Source organism: Trichosurus vulpecula, chromosome 1 (assembly GCF_011100635.1).
Source record: "Trichosurus vulpecula isolate mTriVul1 chromosome 1, mTriVul1.pri, whole genome shotgun sequence".
NCBI lineage: Eukaryota > Metazoa > Chordata > Mammalia > Diprotodontia > Phalangeridae > Trichosurus > Trichosurus vulpecula.
This window is the reverse complement of record NC_050573.1, coordinates 240,542,851-240,560,221: the sequence shown is the minus strand read 5'-3', so window position 1 is coordinate 240,560,221 and position 17,371 is coordinate 240,542,851. Positions and strand designations below refer to the sequence as shown.

Genomic DNA, 17,371 nt, shown 5'->3' with positions numbered 1-17,371 from the left:
GTAACACTTTCTGTGATAGCAAAGAATTACAAACAAAATAAATTAACATCCACTGGGGACTGGTTACACAAATTTTGGTTCCTAAATGTAATGGACTATTGCTGAGCTGTAAGAAATGAATTTAACTAATACACAGAGAGATGCAGAAAAATCCACATGAATTGGTACAGAGTGAAATAAGCAGAGCCAAGAAAACACACAGTGACCACAACAATGTAAATGGAAAGAACAAACACACACACACACACACACACACACACCAAAAATTGATATTGGGAAATTATAAACAGCAAGAATGGCTTGAAAGAAGACATATGAGAAGGAACCCCAATTCACTCCCCGTAGAAGCAAGTGGCCCACACATGTTGTATGTTGTATATATTTCAGACTTTTTCAATGTATTAATAATTTATGCTGATTTTTCCTCTTTTTCTTTTCTGACTTAAAAAATATACTTTTTTTATATATAGGATGAATCTCTAGAAGGTAGAAGAGAGGAATACTGGGGAAAGCTGCTGATGTGAAAAACAAAAGACACTAATAAAAACTTGTTTTTTTTTTTTTTAAGAAAAGGCTATTATAGTGACAAGGATGTTCAAGACACTTCCTCTGCAAGAGAAGGAAAGCTACCCCATCAAGAACCAGTATCCCTTTCAAAGTGAAGTGAGCAGAACCAGGAGAACGTTGTACACAGTAACAGCAATACTGAATGATGAACAACTGTGAATGACTTAGCTATTCTCAGCAATACAATGACCCAAGACAATCCTAAAGGACTAATGATGAAAAATGCTATCCACTTCAAGAAAACGAATTAATGTCATCTGAATACAGACTGGAACATACTATATTTCACTTTCTTTTTTTCTTTTGTTCGAGTTTTCTTGCACAGAATGACTAATATGGAAATGTTTTACATGAGTGCTTACTGTGTCAGGGAGTGGAGAGGGGAGGACAGGACAGAATTCAGGATTCAAAACTTTTTTTTTTTAACTTTTCAGATTTCTCTAGTTAAGAGTTGGGAAATGAAAGAGATGCTGAACTAACAAACAGCAAACCTCCCAACTTCCTTCCCACCCATTCCCCTCAAAAAAAAAATCTGTTTATGAATCCCTGAAATATTGATCCCAACCTCCCCTGTCCCTAAATACCTGGATACAGAGTTTAATCGTCCAACTCCCAGACCTTAAAGCAATTTTTTGGGTTCCTCATCTAGATCTAGTCTCTCACCTCTTCTGCCCAAGGATGGGCTAAGCCCTTCAGCTTGAATGCATGGTAGAGCCCAGAAGGGTAACAGGGAAAGAGGAAAATGAATCTGGGGAATAGACAGTGGTCAAGTGAAGGGATGAATGAATGGAGGGCCTGGAGCCAGGGGAAAAGGCATAGGTCCAGCAGGGCTGCCTCAAAATCTTGCTATTGCTGCCTTTGCTCTTCCGACGCATGTTACGGAACCAAACCGGGACATCTTTCTGAAGGCCCAGCTCCTCTGCAATACTGCTGGTCTGCTGAAGTGTGAGCTTGGGGCACTGGAGAAACACGGTTTCCAGGTTTCCCCGAACTCCGTTCCCAATGCTCGTACGTTTCTTCTTCCCGGTTTGTTGAAGAACTGTCTCAGCCTCGCACAGCTCCTGAAGGTGGTCATTGTCATCTGCAGCTTCTAGCCACGTCTGTAGCAGAGGTCGGAGCTTACACGTGTTCTTGAAGCTGAGTTGTAGTGCCTCAAAGTGACAGATGGTGGTCTGGCTAAATACCTTGCCGAAGAGAGCCCCCAAGGTGATGCCTACATCAGCCTGGGTATAAGCCAGAGCGATCCTCTTCCGCTTTAGCTCCTTGGCAAACTGCTCCCGTTCCTCTGGGGAACGTTTCCGCTCTCCACCGGCTTGGTGGACGCGAGCAGGGCGCGGGGCTCTGGGGAGCTCCCCTCGGAAGAGCTCTCTACCCAGGGTAGATCGCCGTCTGGGACAGCGATCTCCTGAGCAGGCTGAGCCATCACTCCCATATTGTGCTGAGGTTCACAGTAGACACCCCCCCCCCCCCCCACATATCGTACAAGAGGTGGTACGGGGCCATTCCTCAGCCGTCGGGTCCCGGCCCTGTTCCAGCCCCACCGGGTGGGCCTTGAAAGCTGGGCCAATTCTTCACTCTCTAGTCTTGCTTCTGGCTTCATCATTCAACTGAAACTGATCTCTCCAAAATTTCCAGAATTACTTACTTGCAAAATCTAATGGCTTTTTCTTAGTCTTCACCATTCTTAAATTCTCTGCAGCCTTTGACACTGTCAATCACCCTCTTTTCCTTGATACTCTCATCTTTCTAGGTTTTGTAGGCACTATTCTCCTCATTCTCCTCCAACCTATATGACAGCTCCTTCTCATTGTCCTTTGCTGGACCTTCATCCAGGACATGCCTGCCATCTTTGAGTGCTGCACAGGGCTCTGTCTTGGGTCCTCATCTTCTCCCTCTATAATATCTCATTTAATCACTTAGTCAGCTTTCACAAATTAGATTCAATTACTATCTCTGTGTTGATGATTCTCAAATTTATTAATCTAGCTCTAACCTCTCTGCTTCCCTCCAGCTGCCTTTTGGACATCTCTTACTGGATGTCCCATAGACATTTCAAACTCAACAAGTCTCAAACTAAACTCATTCTTTCCCCCACAAAACCATCTCACTTCCATACTTCCCTATTACTGTTAAGGATACCACCATCCTCCCATTTGCCCAGACTCTCAACTGGTGTAGGCAGATGTAATCTTGGACTCTTCACTCTCTTTCACTCCCCCCTCCATAGTCAGTCTTTTGCACATACCCCCTTCTCTTCTCTGACACTGCTACCACCTTGGGACAGACCCTCATCACTTCACACATGAAAGCTTACTTGTTGGTCTTCCTGCCATAAGACTCTTCCCACTCCAATTCATTCTCCACTCAGCTGTCAAAATAATCTCCCTAAAGCACAGATCTGATCATGTCTCACACACCCAAACTCACCCTCCCCCCCACTCAATAAACTCCAATATTTCCCTATCACCTCCAGGATAAAATATAAGATTCTCTGTTTGCTATTCAAAGCCCCATGGCCTCTCCTTACCTTTTCAGGCTTCTTACATCTTACAGTCTGCAAGGTACTCCAGTGACACTAGTGTTCTTGCTTGTTCCTCACATAAGACACTCTGTCTCTTGACTCCAGGCATTTTTTCTGACTGACCCCCATGCCTAAAATGTTCTCTTCCTTACATTCCTTCCTCCTTTCTTGATACCTTTTATTTCTAGGGCCTTCCCTCTATTCATTATTTCCAATTTGTCCTGCATATAGCTTGTTTGTTTACACAAAGTATATATATAATATAGTTTGTTGTTTATACGTTAGCTCCCCAATTAGATTGTGAGCTTCTTGAGGCAAGAACTGTCTTTTGTTTTCCTTGTATGCCAAGTGCTTAGCACAGTGCCTGGTACATAGTAGGTGCTTATTAAATATTTGTTGACTAACTGACAAAACTCAAGAGAAGATAATGATTCCAAAACATCTAAGTACAAAGTAAAACCTCAAAGAAAAACATCTTGGGCAAAAAATGCAACTAGAATTCCTAGAAGAGATGAAGCAAGATGTTTTCATTTTTTTATGTTTTTATTTTTAAAAATATAAGATCTCTTGAGGGGAAAAGGTGGAAAAGAAATAAGAACTATGGAAAAAAGAATTGGAAATAGAATTACAATATTGTTTACCAGAGGTACAAAACCTTATCCAAGCAACAAACTCCTTGAAAATTAGAATGGACCAAATGAAGGATAATGAATCCATGAGGCAACAAGAAATATTAAAGTCAAAAGACTAAAAAGTTTAGAAGCAATGTAAATAATCTCATAGTAAAAACAGCTCACTCCAAAAACATATTGAGGAGAGATAATTTAAGAATCATTGAACTATCTCAAATCCATGACCAAAAAAAAAAAAGAACCTAGACATAATTTTTCAATAAATCATAAAACTGCCCAGGTCTCTTAAGATCAGAAAGCAAAGTAGAAATAGAAAAAATTCACCAGTTACCATCTAAAAGAAACCGCAAATAAAACCTCCCAGAAATATCATTGTAGCCAAAATTTAAAGCTTTCAAGTCAAAGTAAAAATTCTGCAAAAAGAAAGAATTCAAATACCAAGGATCCACAGTTAGGATCTAGCAGCTACCACTATAAAGGCAAAAGGTATAGGCATAAAACTAAGAATAATTTAGCCAGTAAAACTGAGTAAAATCCTACAGTGGGGAAAAATGGGCTTTTAATGAAATAGAGGACTTCCAAACATTCCTGATGAAAAGACCAGAGCTGATTATCAACTTTGAAATATAAACACAGGAGTCAAGAGAAACACAAAAAAGTAAACATAAGCAAACAATCATAAGGGTCTAAACACAGATAAACTGTTTATATCCAAATACGGGGAGATGATACATGTGTGCCCTCAGATCATCACCAGGGGTCATAGACGGAGTAAAAAATGGGTCTGGGAGTAGTTCTCTTCTGTTGTGATGATTTTGACTGAATAGACGAATGAAGTATTTTTAAAGAACTTAGTAGGTGCAAAGCACAAAGCTAAGTGCTGGGGATGCAAATAGAAAAACCAGACAGTTCCTGCTCTCTAAAAGCCCACATTCTAAATACAGGGGACAACAGATATCTTAAGAGAAGAGTAGAAAAAGAAGTTAAGAGGAATGAAATTGGGATTGGGGGAGAGAAAGGGAAAATGATCTCAAATAATCATGGCATACAAATTGTAGTCTACACAAAGAGTAATACTGGCACTTGAACCCTACTTTCATTTGAACTTGCCAATTTAGAGAATGCATGTGGGGGTGCGCACACATGCATACACACACACACACACACACACACACACACACACACACAGAGTTGGATACCTAAATACATTTCATTCAACAGGGAAGCAGGAGAGAAAGAGGATCTAGGAAGGAATTAGTTCTAAGCAAAACAAATTATAAGGATGTACAAAACTATCTATAGCAGCTCTTTCTATGGTGGCAAAGAATTGGGGAATGACTGAACAAATTTTGACACATAAATATGATAGAATACTACTTTGCAGGGGCAGCTAGATGGCACAGTGAGTAGAGCACCAGCCCTCAAGTCAGGAGGACCTGAGTTCAAATTTGACCTCAGGCACTTGACACATGTACTAGCTGTGTGACCTTGGGCAAGTCACTTAACGCCAATTGCCCTGCCCCCCCCCCACAAAAAAACCCAAGAATATTACTTTGCCATAAGAAATGATGAAGGGAATAGTTTCAGAGAAACCTGGGAAGATTTTTATGAACTATTACGAGGTAAAGTGGTCAGAAATAGGAAAACAATTTATGCAATAACAGTATTTTAAAGACAAAAAATTATGAAAAACACAAGCCCTCTGATCAATGCAATGACCACAGTTCAGAGGACTCACCATAAAACATTCTATCCATGTCTTGATAGAGAAGTGATGAACTGAGGATACAAACAGAAACTCTTTATTTTTGACCAAACCTAGGTGTGAATGTTTTCCTTGATCATGCATGTTTGAAACAGGGATTTTTTAAAAAATTCCTCAATATAATGAGGGGATGAGTAGTGAAAGTGAAAGAAGGGGGATTTTCATTTATTAAAAACAATTAATTTTTTAAAAGAGACTTAATGTTTACAAAGGAAAAATTGGATTAAATGGAACATTCCTTAATATGATAAATAATAATCAAAACCATAAGCCAACATTATCTCCAAAGGAGAAATGACGTATACAATAAGATCAAAAGAGAAACCATAGCTATTAATTGTCACCACTACTACCTGATATAATTTAGAAATACTAGTTTTGGATTAAGATTAGAATAATACATTAAAGGAATAAGCATAGACAAAGAGAAAATAAAATTCTCACTTTTTGCATATGACATTATGATTTAGAGAGCCCTAAATATTTAACTAAGAAATTAGTTGAACAATTGCTTAAGTCAAATAACAGGATATAAAATAAACACATAAAAACAATCAATCTGTATATTAGAAAATAAACACAGCAGAAAGAGACAGAAAAAGATATTCCATTCAAAATAACAACATAATGCATAAAATATCCAGGAATCCACTTAAGACAGAATGTAACAATATTAATTTAACTATAGAACACTCTACAGAAATAAAAGCAAATAATTAGAGAACAGAAAGTTAAGAATATCAAAGTAAATAATGAGAAGAAAAGTGGAAAGAAAGGGAGCCTTGAATGCAATCAGATCTTAAACTATGCCTGAGGAAGTAATCAAAATTGTTTTTTACTGGTTTAAATAAATAGAAAATTTGATCAGTGGAATAGATTATACAAGAACCATAGGCAATTGTACATGTTAGTATATTGTTCAATAAATCCAAAGACTCCAAATACTAGGAAACTTCTGCAAAAATTGGAAAACCTTCTGCTAGAAATTAGCTATAAACCAATATCTCACATCAGATGCCATGATAAGCTACAACCTAGCTACAAATGATCATTTCATAAAATAACTGGAAAATCAAAGGAACAGATACCTTTCACAGCTAAGGGAAGGGGAAGAGTTCTTAACCAAACAATCTAGAGAATCATAGGAGATAAAATGATAAATTTGATGATTTTACTTGCATAAATTTGAAAGTTTTTGCACAAACAGAAATCAATGCATTTAGAATTAGAAGAAAAACAGTTAATTGGAGTAAACAGTTAATTTGCAGTAAATTTCCCAGGTGAAGGTCTCATATTCAAGATATACATTTAATTGATACAAATATATAAGAACAAGATCCTTTACTTCCCAAAAGATAACCGATAGTGAGGCAGATAAGTCATGTAGTGGATAGAGAGATAGAACTTGTTAAAAAGTTTTGACTTCAAATCCATCCTCAAACAACAGTTGTATGATCTTGGACAAATCACTTAATTTCTCTCTGTCCCAGTTTCCTCATCCATCAAATGGATACACTATTAGCATCTAACTTACATGGTTATTGTAAGAATCAAAAAAGAAAAGGTATGTGAAGCACTTTGCAAACCTTACTTGGAGAAAAAGGCTTGAAATCATTTATAATAAGGGAAGTGCAGATTAAAAACAACTCTGAGGTTCTACTTCATGTCCATAAGATGGACAAACATGCCAAAAACAGAAAACTATTGAAAATTATATGGAAGGACAGATAGTCAACTAATGCCTACTATGTGCAAGGGACAGACACACTAATGCATTGTAGGTAGAGCTATGAATTAATCCAATCATTCTGTAAAGCAGTTTAGAACTACACCTAAAATGTCACTAAAAAGTACATCCCCTTTGAGCCAGTGATATCAATATCAGGCTTAAACCCTCCCAAAAATTCAAAGAAAAAGAGAAAGAACCTATACATACAAAAATAGTTATAGAAGTGTTTTTTTGTAGCAAGGAATTGAACATAAATAAATCAATTGGGAAAAGACTGAACAAATTGTAGCTTAGGAATATAAAATAATGTTATTTTGTCACAAGAAATGACAAAAAGCATAGCTTCAGAGAAACCATGGAGGACTATAAACTGATGCAGAGTAAAGTGAAAAGAACCAAGCGTTTTTACAATGACTATAATACAGTAGATGCAAACTTTTTTTAAAAAAACCAAGAACTCTCTCTATTCAATGTCATAACCAATCATGACTCCATAAAATTGATGATTAATCATAATTCCTATTTCTTGTCAAACTAGAGATGTAGAGTGAGACATACTTTTTCAGACATAGTCACTGAGTGAATTTGTTTGCCTTTTTAAATTTGTTACAAGGGAAGGCTTTTATTTTGGGGATCTGGAGGAAATATTTAAGGGACAAATACTGATAATGATGCCCCCCCAAAAAAAGAAGAAGAGAAAGAAAATAGAATGAATAAAACATTTAAAATGTGTACAGGAGAGATCAATCAGTATTATATATGCTAACATCATCAATATATCCTAACTGCTGTGCTAAAATTACCTTTAAACTTAAAAAACCAAGCTCTATGTAATATTGATTTATAGTTTTAATATGTAATCCTCTTTGTCTATTCTTTGTATATAGAAATCATTGTGTTGGGTGGTGTTTATCAAGATTATAATAAAAACTGTGGGCATTTTTTTTCGAAAAAATAAATTTGAAAATATCTTTTATGTGCATTCAGCACTAGTCGAGTTCTGGAATCTTTTAATAGTTACATAGAAACTTTGGAAAGAATTCAGAGAAAAGAACTGAAAATAGAATCACACTGTATACCAGTGCAAGAGCAACAGGAAGGGATTGCAAAACAGATGAAACAAATTCCCCAGTGATCTTTAAGATGGAACCCAGAAGAAGCCCATTTTCTGAAGCAAATCACATTTCAGGTCAACTGAGTTAGCCATAAATTTTTTACTTTTCCAAAATAAAAATGGGTGTTGCTAAGCCCAACTCCCTTGTACCACCTTGAAACAATGACAAATGTGCTAAATGTGATTTAAAAAAAAATTAAGGTAGCAGGAGAAAGGGGAAGGAAAAAACCCTCACAGAAGAGAACTCAATGGAAAATGAACAGAATCAAAGATATGAGCAAGCTATAAGGAGTCCTCAATACAATGAACAAATACTAAAAGGTAGAAGAAAGTGAAGAGAAAGCCCCAGAATAAAATAACAATACTGAAACAACGGTTTTACCTCTAAAAACAAGAATTAATATCCTTCCAGAACTTCCAAGAGTGGCTTAGAATCACAGAAAGCAGTAGAAAGATGAAAAATCTTCAAGTTCACATATCCATTAACTGATGGATTTAAAAAGATGAAAATGAGAACTGACATTATAGAAAAAAATTGTGGAAAATCTCAGGAAAACAGCAGACTCAGAAGTAGAATAGTTTAAGCAGAATTAAGAAAACAATGATTGAAGAACAAATAAATATGTATATCACAGAAAACTGTTTCTTCGAGAAGGTTGGCGGTTCTGATTCTTTCCTGAAGAGAAATTCAGAGCTGGGAATCCAATAATGTATATTGATCAAGTGAGCAGATGAAGCTTTAAAAAGGTAACCTAGGATTTAATGTAACTAAGGCATAAGGCTACTTTTATGTTAATATGCCATAAGGAGGTCATAAGTTTATTGATTTTTTTTTAGGTATGAGGATCACTGAAAAGATAGAAGCTAGGAATTCAAAGGAAAAATTGCCACCCCCCCCCCCCCATCTCAATGAGGAGATGATACAATGTAAATAATAATTATTATGATGACTATAAGTAGTATTTAAAGGTTGCAATGTGCTTTGAAAGTATTATTCTTCTCGATCTTCACAACAACTCTGGGAGGTAGGTAATATTGTCTCTATTTTGCAGATAAAGAACTGAGATAGGTTAAATGACTTGGCCATGGTCACAAAACTAAGTGCCTGAGGGAGGATTCAAACTCAGATCTTCGAGCCTTCAGAGTCAATGTTCTATCCACTGGGCCACTTAGCTGCCTCTAGAATCAGCAGATCTAGGTCCAAATCCTGCCTCTGACACGTTCCGCCTGTGTGGTGTTGGGCAAGTCATTTAACTTTTATGGGCCTCAGTTCACTCAACTGTAAAATGAGGGGATGGTACTAGTAGACCTCTGAGGTACCATCCAGATTCAGTAGGATCCTAGCATCCTAGAAATCAATCACCTGGATGACTAAAAGAAAAGAGGTAACAGTAAAAATGAAATAACATTGGAAATCTGATGTCATTACTGAAAGTTAAACAGCAGACGTTGGGGAGAGAGGATAATTCCAAAGCTACATTCATCTGGGGAAGGTAAATCAAACAACTGTGACAACACAAAGATTACATCTCGTTTGTAAAAGAGAAATCCCATGATCTGCCCTTGGTGTTGATATGTGGCCACGTTGGGAGGTGGTGATTACGATTTTATCATTACAGAGTAAGATAACTATTATCATTATTTGGTATTGGCAGTAGAGGGAGGTGGCTGTGCATTAGTACAAGGAGTAAGACTATGCTACATAGTTTCAGGACCAGAAATGCTATTCCTCTTCAATCCTGTTTCTTTTAACTATTTCCACTGATGTTCCAGATCTTTTATTCCTCTAAATAAATTTTATTACTATATCAAATTTTGTAAAGGCTCCCTTTGATAGTTTGGTTGGTATAGTCTAAACAGGGCTTGGCTTGATGCATATCCATATCACCTAAGGTGGAGGCCCTCTGTTTCTGAGAGAATCTGTGCTCAGTTTCTCTATCATGTGGGAAGGAGTAGCCTCCTTCTGTTGGCTGAGTAGCTGTAACAGGCTACATCTTTAAAACTTCAGGACTGGGACAATCACATTTTCACTTTCCTGAAGCACCCAAAAAGGGTAAGGTCATTTTTACCCAACGGCATGGATGCCATGAATTAACTGGATGAGGAGGAGAACGATCTTTCCATTCTCTCCACCTTCACCCTGTGGCCCCAAGAATCAGGGTTGAAGTGTTGTTTTGGTCTGTTCTGTTTCATTTGTCTTTTGCACTTCTAGACACACATAGTGGAATCCCACTGGACCCAGGAGCTTGTATCCCAGGTACCCCGGCTTCTCAGAACTTCCTTGCTAGGCTGGCTGGCTGCACATCTAGTCTGTAATTCTGCCTCCAAGGCTGCTGTGCCCCTGAGTTCTTATTCCAAAAGGTACCTCAGATTCCCCCCATGGATCCTTGCCACTGCAAGAATATGGCATGCAAACTCACCTATCAGGACAAGAAGATCAGCAGGATCAGTTAGAGAAGTAGCTAGAGAAGTAAGTAGAAATTAGAGAACATGTCAGCTACTTGTGGATTTTAAGTATTGTCACCCTGAGGAGTTGTAGGGCACTTTGCTTTTGCAAAAAGGCAAGCAGTTTAGGTCTTTTTAAATGCAAAAATTAAAAACAAGCATTTCTACTTGGCAGTAGCAATATAATGAGTCCAGATTTCTCACATTAAACTTAAAATCAACACTTATACAGATTCATTAATAAAGTACCAGTATTTAAACATTGAAATGAGTAATAAATGAAAAGTTTGCAAGATTAAATCAATGAAACTGATTTGTGAAGGAACACATCCCAGAGGAAAAACTGATTGTACAGTTACAGCCTAGGTGTTTTTTTGTTTGTTTTCTTCTGTTTTGGGAGGGGGAGACATTTGCCAATTTCTCTAGGATCTCAAAATCTAGAACATCTGAAATTACAAATTCTGGGCAGAGAATTTATCCAGAGGTCCTTGCATTTAAATAGAAAGGGTCCAGTTTTATCCTAGATGAGCCCCTACGTGTAAAAGTGGTTATCCTGGCCCCCACTGCCTGAATGTCAAGTGTATTACATTTACCCATCCTTTGGGTATTCCAGTATCTTTAATGGGGTTTGAGGGGATCTATACTTTCTACCACTGGCCTCTGACCCCATTGATTGCATTCCCCCAATTTTAGGAGGTCCCTGCACCTAAGTTCCATTTAACCATTTAGCAGCCAGATTAGCTTTTATAAAGGAATGCTTACTTAAAAGGCATCATAAAAATAAACATACCAACATCTCCCTCCAACACCTGGGGAGCATAATCCCCTACCTCCTGCACCACTTCAGCCTCTGGGGAAGGGAAGGGAAGAGAAAGGGAGTAGATTCACAGCTTAGATCAGATCCTATGTAGCATAGTCCCAAATTAAAGTTCAAAGGCCCCCTTGGGCTCAAGTAGTAGGTACCCTGGGTTCTCCAAACTTCCCTGCTAAGCTGGCTGGCTGTACTTCTGATCTGGAATCCTGCCTCCGAAGTTGCCATGGCCCGCATCCTGGTCCAGTGCAGATTCCACTGTCTGCAGCTAATACTGAAAAGGACAAATTAACTAGAACAGACCAAAACAAAACCCTAAGTTCAATATTGGGGCTAAAGTATAAAAGGCTGAAGAAAAGAAGGGTACCTATCCAGTCAGTTCATGGCACCCATGATGTGAGTGAACATGACCTTATCCTCTCTGGACACTGCAGGAAAGAGAGAGAGAGAGAGAGAGCATTTCCTAGTCTGGTCATTTTCAAAGATAGAGCCTGTTCTGGCTATGTGGCCAATGGAAAGAGACTACTCCCACCCAAGTGGCAGAGGAATGCAGAGTATCTTCTAGAAGCACAGTATCTCCATCTTAGGTGATCTGGGTGATCAGAACATGCAGAAAGCAAAGTAAGGCCAAGCTTCAGTCACAATAGAATAAAAGCTTTAACTTTGGTAATGTTATTTTTGTTATGTTGTCATGGCCCAGCTATGGGCCTCGAATATTTTTCTAACTCTTTAAATTATTCTTTATCTCTCTAAATAAAAAGCACTTTATAATTGAATTAAGATCAAGCTGTTAAAAGCCCAAAACAGACAATATAATACCTTGTGCTGATAAAATAAAAGGTAATTTTAGAAGACTGCATGTAAGGAAAACCAAACAGCAATTATAAGGAATGCTTATGGGCTATATAAACCAATAGAAAGGAAACAATTTATAGAATGGATTAGAAAATTACCTACAACAATTTGTTTCTTATAAGAAACAAGTATAAAGCATAAGAATTCATTCAGATTCAAAACAAATGGAATAAAATCTATTATGTTTCAGCATGATATCAGATGTTTCAAACAGTGTCCAATATAAACCTATAGCAACATAAATGCTATTGATATAGGTTGTGAAACAATGTTATTATTAAGTAGATATATAGCAAATGACAGAACCATCTATACTCTGACCATCCTCCCCCTCTGTCTCCCACCAAAACCTACAGTCATTCCTTGGGACCTGACCTCTGATGGGTAAGCTTTCACCGTATCTTACTGTGGACAAAGCCTCCACATCATTTCCTGACCATTTCCAAAATATGCTGCTGCATATATACCATTCCACCTCCTTAAAACTCCCATTTATGTGCTGCATCCTCCCCTCTCCCCATTAGGAAGTTAGCTCCTTGAGCAAAAAGATGATGTTATATGCTTATATTTGTGTCCCATCTTTAGCACGACACCTAGAATGTAATCCTATATGCTAGGCTGTGTACTTAATGATTTTTTCATTCATTCATTTGTAAAAAACCAACTTCTTAAAGGGAAAGCTAACTGAAATACAGAGGCATGGGCGGTATAACTCTAATTTTAGTGACTTTAATCTTCCTTTGCCAGAGACTGATAAATTCAATAGCAAAAGAAAAGAATATGCTTTTAAAAATGTTAGAAAAAGTTGAATTTACTGGACCTACACAGTCTTCTGAATGGGAATCATAGAAAACATATTAATCTGGTGCAGTGAAAAGACCAATGAATTTGGCATCAGAGGACACAGGTTCAATTCCCAGCTCTATTACTCACTGTTCTGTGTGACCTTGGGCAAATGATTTAAGTTCTCTGACTCTCAGTTATCCTCATCTATAAAATGAATGAGACAAACCAGTTGGCCTCTGAGGTCCCTTACGACTTTAAATTGACGACCCTATGACTTTTAAAGTTCCCATGGGATTTAATCAAAAATTTATCACAACTCATAAAAGTTAGAAAGGCAGAAATAATACCTCATTTGTAAAGCACTTAAAAGTTTGCAAACTTCTTTACATAAATGATTTTGTTTAATCCTCACAGCAAATCTGTGAAATGGATGACTGGGGATCACTCACAGAAAGCACACATGTAGGGAAGTGTGTGGCTAGGGAACAGAAGCCAGGTACATGTGTAACCACAGCAAAACCTAATGGACCCATGGATAAAGATAAAATTTTATCATCACAAAAGTACTGCAGGAAGGGCAAATATGTAATCAGACACTTCAGAGACAACCAGAGGAAATGGTTATTTCTTCATGCTGCTGGAGGTTGAGCTTCATGTTTCCACTTTTCTCTTGATATTGCATTTGTATATGTTGAGCGTGGTGTCTACATCTCGGATGACCTTATGGTAACTGAGCTGCTCTCTGCTACCATCTACTGATCTTCAGCACCATCTGATGCACTCTGCTATCATCTACTAGAACACAGCAGCTATTAAGATTCCCTGGGAAAGGAAAGCTAAGATTCTTTTAGTGCATAGACTATAGCCATAAGTGACCACTGCCAGCCAGGCAACCAACAAATGCCAGCAGAATGCCCCAGGCTAAGTTTGTCTATTCTTTGATTTTCCCCCTCCCTCCATACCAACTACTTAGTATAGTTGCCTTGACCTTGACCAAGGCAACTATCTCTTTTAAAGTTTAAATAACTTGCTTTTTAAAAAATATATTTTATTGATATATTTTACATGCCATAATTTCTCTCAGTATCCTTTCCCCTCTCCATTTCCCTCCCAGAGATCCATCCCATATAACCAATAGTACTTTAAAGTCCAAAAAAAAATGAAATGAAATGAAATGAAAGAAAAATAAGAGGGGAAAAACAGCATAATTGATCACTACACTGAAAAAGCTTGAAAATATATGCAATGTACAATATTTGTGGACCTTTGCAACGGAGTGTTCTGGGGGTGTTGTGCCATATCTATTCTTTTGAGCCATGATCTTTCTTCATAGTTTTGCTCCATTCACTTAAATTAAACTAATTCATTTAAAATAAATTTTTATTAATGTCTTTGGTTTTTCTGTACCACTACAATTTCCACAATATCTCTCCTCTTCCTCCTCCCAGAGAACCTTCCCATGTAACAAATAGTATTTTGTTTTTGGAGGGGGGAAGGCGGGGCAATTGGAGTTAAGTGACTTGCCCAAGGTCACACAGCTAGTACATGTGTCAGGTGTCTGAGGCCAGATTTGAACTCAGGTCCTCCTGACTCCAGGGCTGGTGCTCTACTCACTGCGCCATCTAGTTGCCCCACAAATAGTATTTTTAAAGACAAAAAGAAAAGGTGAAAATCAACATAACTGATGAATAAATCATAAAAATCTGAAAATGTGTGCAACTCTGCAAAGGGGTGAAAAGGGGATATCTTCTCATGTCTCTTCTTTCCAGCTATATTTATTCTTTATAATTTTGCAGCATTCACTTTTTCTGTGATTGTTCTTTTTATTTACATCATTGTAGTCATTCTTTATGTTGTTTTCTTGTCAATGCTAATTTCACTGCACCAATTAATGTGGATCTTTCCATGTTTCTCTGTATTCATTACATTTTTGTTTCACAGCAATATTCCATTACATTCATGTAACCCAATTTGTTTACCCATTCTTTAATTGATAGTTATCTACTTTGTTTCATCACAGAAATTGTTGTTATACATATTTTGGTGTATATAGTGATTTTCTCATCAACAACCTTGGGAGCATACGTCTAGTAATAGAATCTCTGGGTCAAAGGGTAGAAACATTTTGGTCACTTTATTTGTATAATTCCAAATTGCTTCCCAAAGTAGTTATAGTGATTCACAATTCCACCAACAATGGTCTAGTATGCTTTTCTTCCCATCATTTGTCAGTTTTGTCAATCTGTAGGCTGTGAGGTAAATTCTCAGGGATGGTTTGCATTTCTCTTATTACTAATGATTTGGAGCATCCCTCTTTTGCTCATATTATTTGATCACTTACCTATTGGGGAATGGCTTTTGGTAGATGCTTTTGTATGTGCATATACAGGCTACATTCATTTTTTATATATCTGGAATATCAACTCCTTATCTGAAAAATATGAAACATTTTTCACCCATTTGACTGCTTCTTTTCTTATTCTAGGTGCAATAATTTTGTTTGTGCAAAAGCTTTTCAGTTTCATGTAATCAAAGTTAACTATTTCATCTTTTTTAATTGCCTCAATTCCTTGTTTGGTTAAGAATATGTCTCCTACCTATATCTGCGAGAAGTATATGATGTGCTTCTCTTCTAATTTTTTTAATAGCACAATCTTTAATATTAAGATCATAGAGTATAAGATGTTGATCTAATGTATAATTTCTGCCAGACCTCTTTGCAGTTTTCCCAGCAATTTTTATCAAATAGGTCATCTTTTCCTAAAGTAGTTTATGTGTTTGGGTTTATCAAATACTGGATTGAATTATTAAGTTCCACTGTTTCTGATTCTCTCTTGTTCAATCCGTTCCATTGGTCTATCTTTATTTTTTAACCAATACCAGATGAGTCTGATAAATGCTACTTTGTCATGTAATTTGAGGTCCTTTTCTTTACTATTAAATTCCTGGTTATCATTTTTTTGTCCCCAGAACCAACTTCTGGGATTCTCTGAACAAAACTGCATAAGGGTGGGACAACTAGGTGGCACAGTGAGTAGAGCATCAGCCCTGGAGTCAGGAGGACCTGAGTTCACATCTGACCTCAGACATTTGACACACTTACCAGCTGTGTGACCTTGGGCAAGTCACTTACCCCCAATTGCCTTACCTTCTTCCCTCCAAAAAAAAAAAAAAAGAAAAAACTGCATAAGAGTTTTTGAAGGTCAAGGTGATAATGTTCCCCTCCCTCCCACTGCTTTTTAATTAGGAAGCAAATTGATCTAAGGACAGGAACAAAAGCCTTGGTGGGCCATTGTCTTATATCCCTGTTCTATATTACATTACTAGGTGTATCTGCCAGCAATTGATCAAGTGTTTGGTGAAGTTACACTCACAAATGATAAATGGTAAAGCTTAGATTTGAACCTAGGTCCTCTACCACCTTTCTGTGAATATACAGATAGATAGATAGATAGATAGATAGATAGATAGATAGATAGATAGATACATGCAAATATATACAAAATAAATACAAAGTAATTTGGTTGGGAGGCACCAGGAGCTGAATGATATCAGGAAAGTACCTATATAGAAGCATATTTTTGCTCAAGTTATTTGGTATAGTAGAGTAATAAAAATCCAAGATATGTTTCTTGGGGTGTTTTCTGGTTATCAGTGAAAATTTGTACTTAAGTCTTTTTCTAGTGCTTTTTCCTATGTTATGTGATGGAAATTTTATTGCTAACTTTCTTGTTACAAATTATACTTTGTATAAATAGTAGTTTCTGTTTTGGTCAGAAACTCTGAGGGTCTTACTCTCCCAGAGAGATTTTTTTTTTTTGTGACTAGATAAAAGAGTCCATTTTTTGCCTCATTTCTTACGTAGCCTTAATCACTGAATGGGTGTTGCCTTGGATAAACTGAGATCTGGGAAAGACCTTAGCTTAAAAAGGCCACTGCATCTAGGGCATCTCCAGTTGTCCTGATATATATCTTGCCACTGGACCCAAATGGCTCTGGAGGAGAGAATGAAGCTGGTGACTTTGCACAGCCCTGCCTCACTTAAATGCAATTCACTTACAAATCAAGGTATCCCTTTCCCGATATCATTGGTCCTCTTTGAGAATGAAAGAGAAACAACAACAATGCTACTGTCACTGCACCCAT

The 17,371-nt window shown here is 37.3% G+C and overlaps 1 pseudogene; it reads right to left on the bottom strand.

The window, feature by feature from the left end:
* Positions 1-1,259: 1,259 nt before the first annotated feature.
* LOC118836391 overlaps positions 1,260-17,371 on the bottom strand; it is a 50,454-nt pseudogene continuing 34,342 nt past the window's right edge.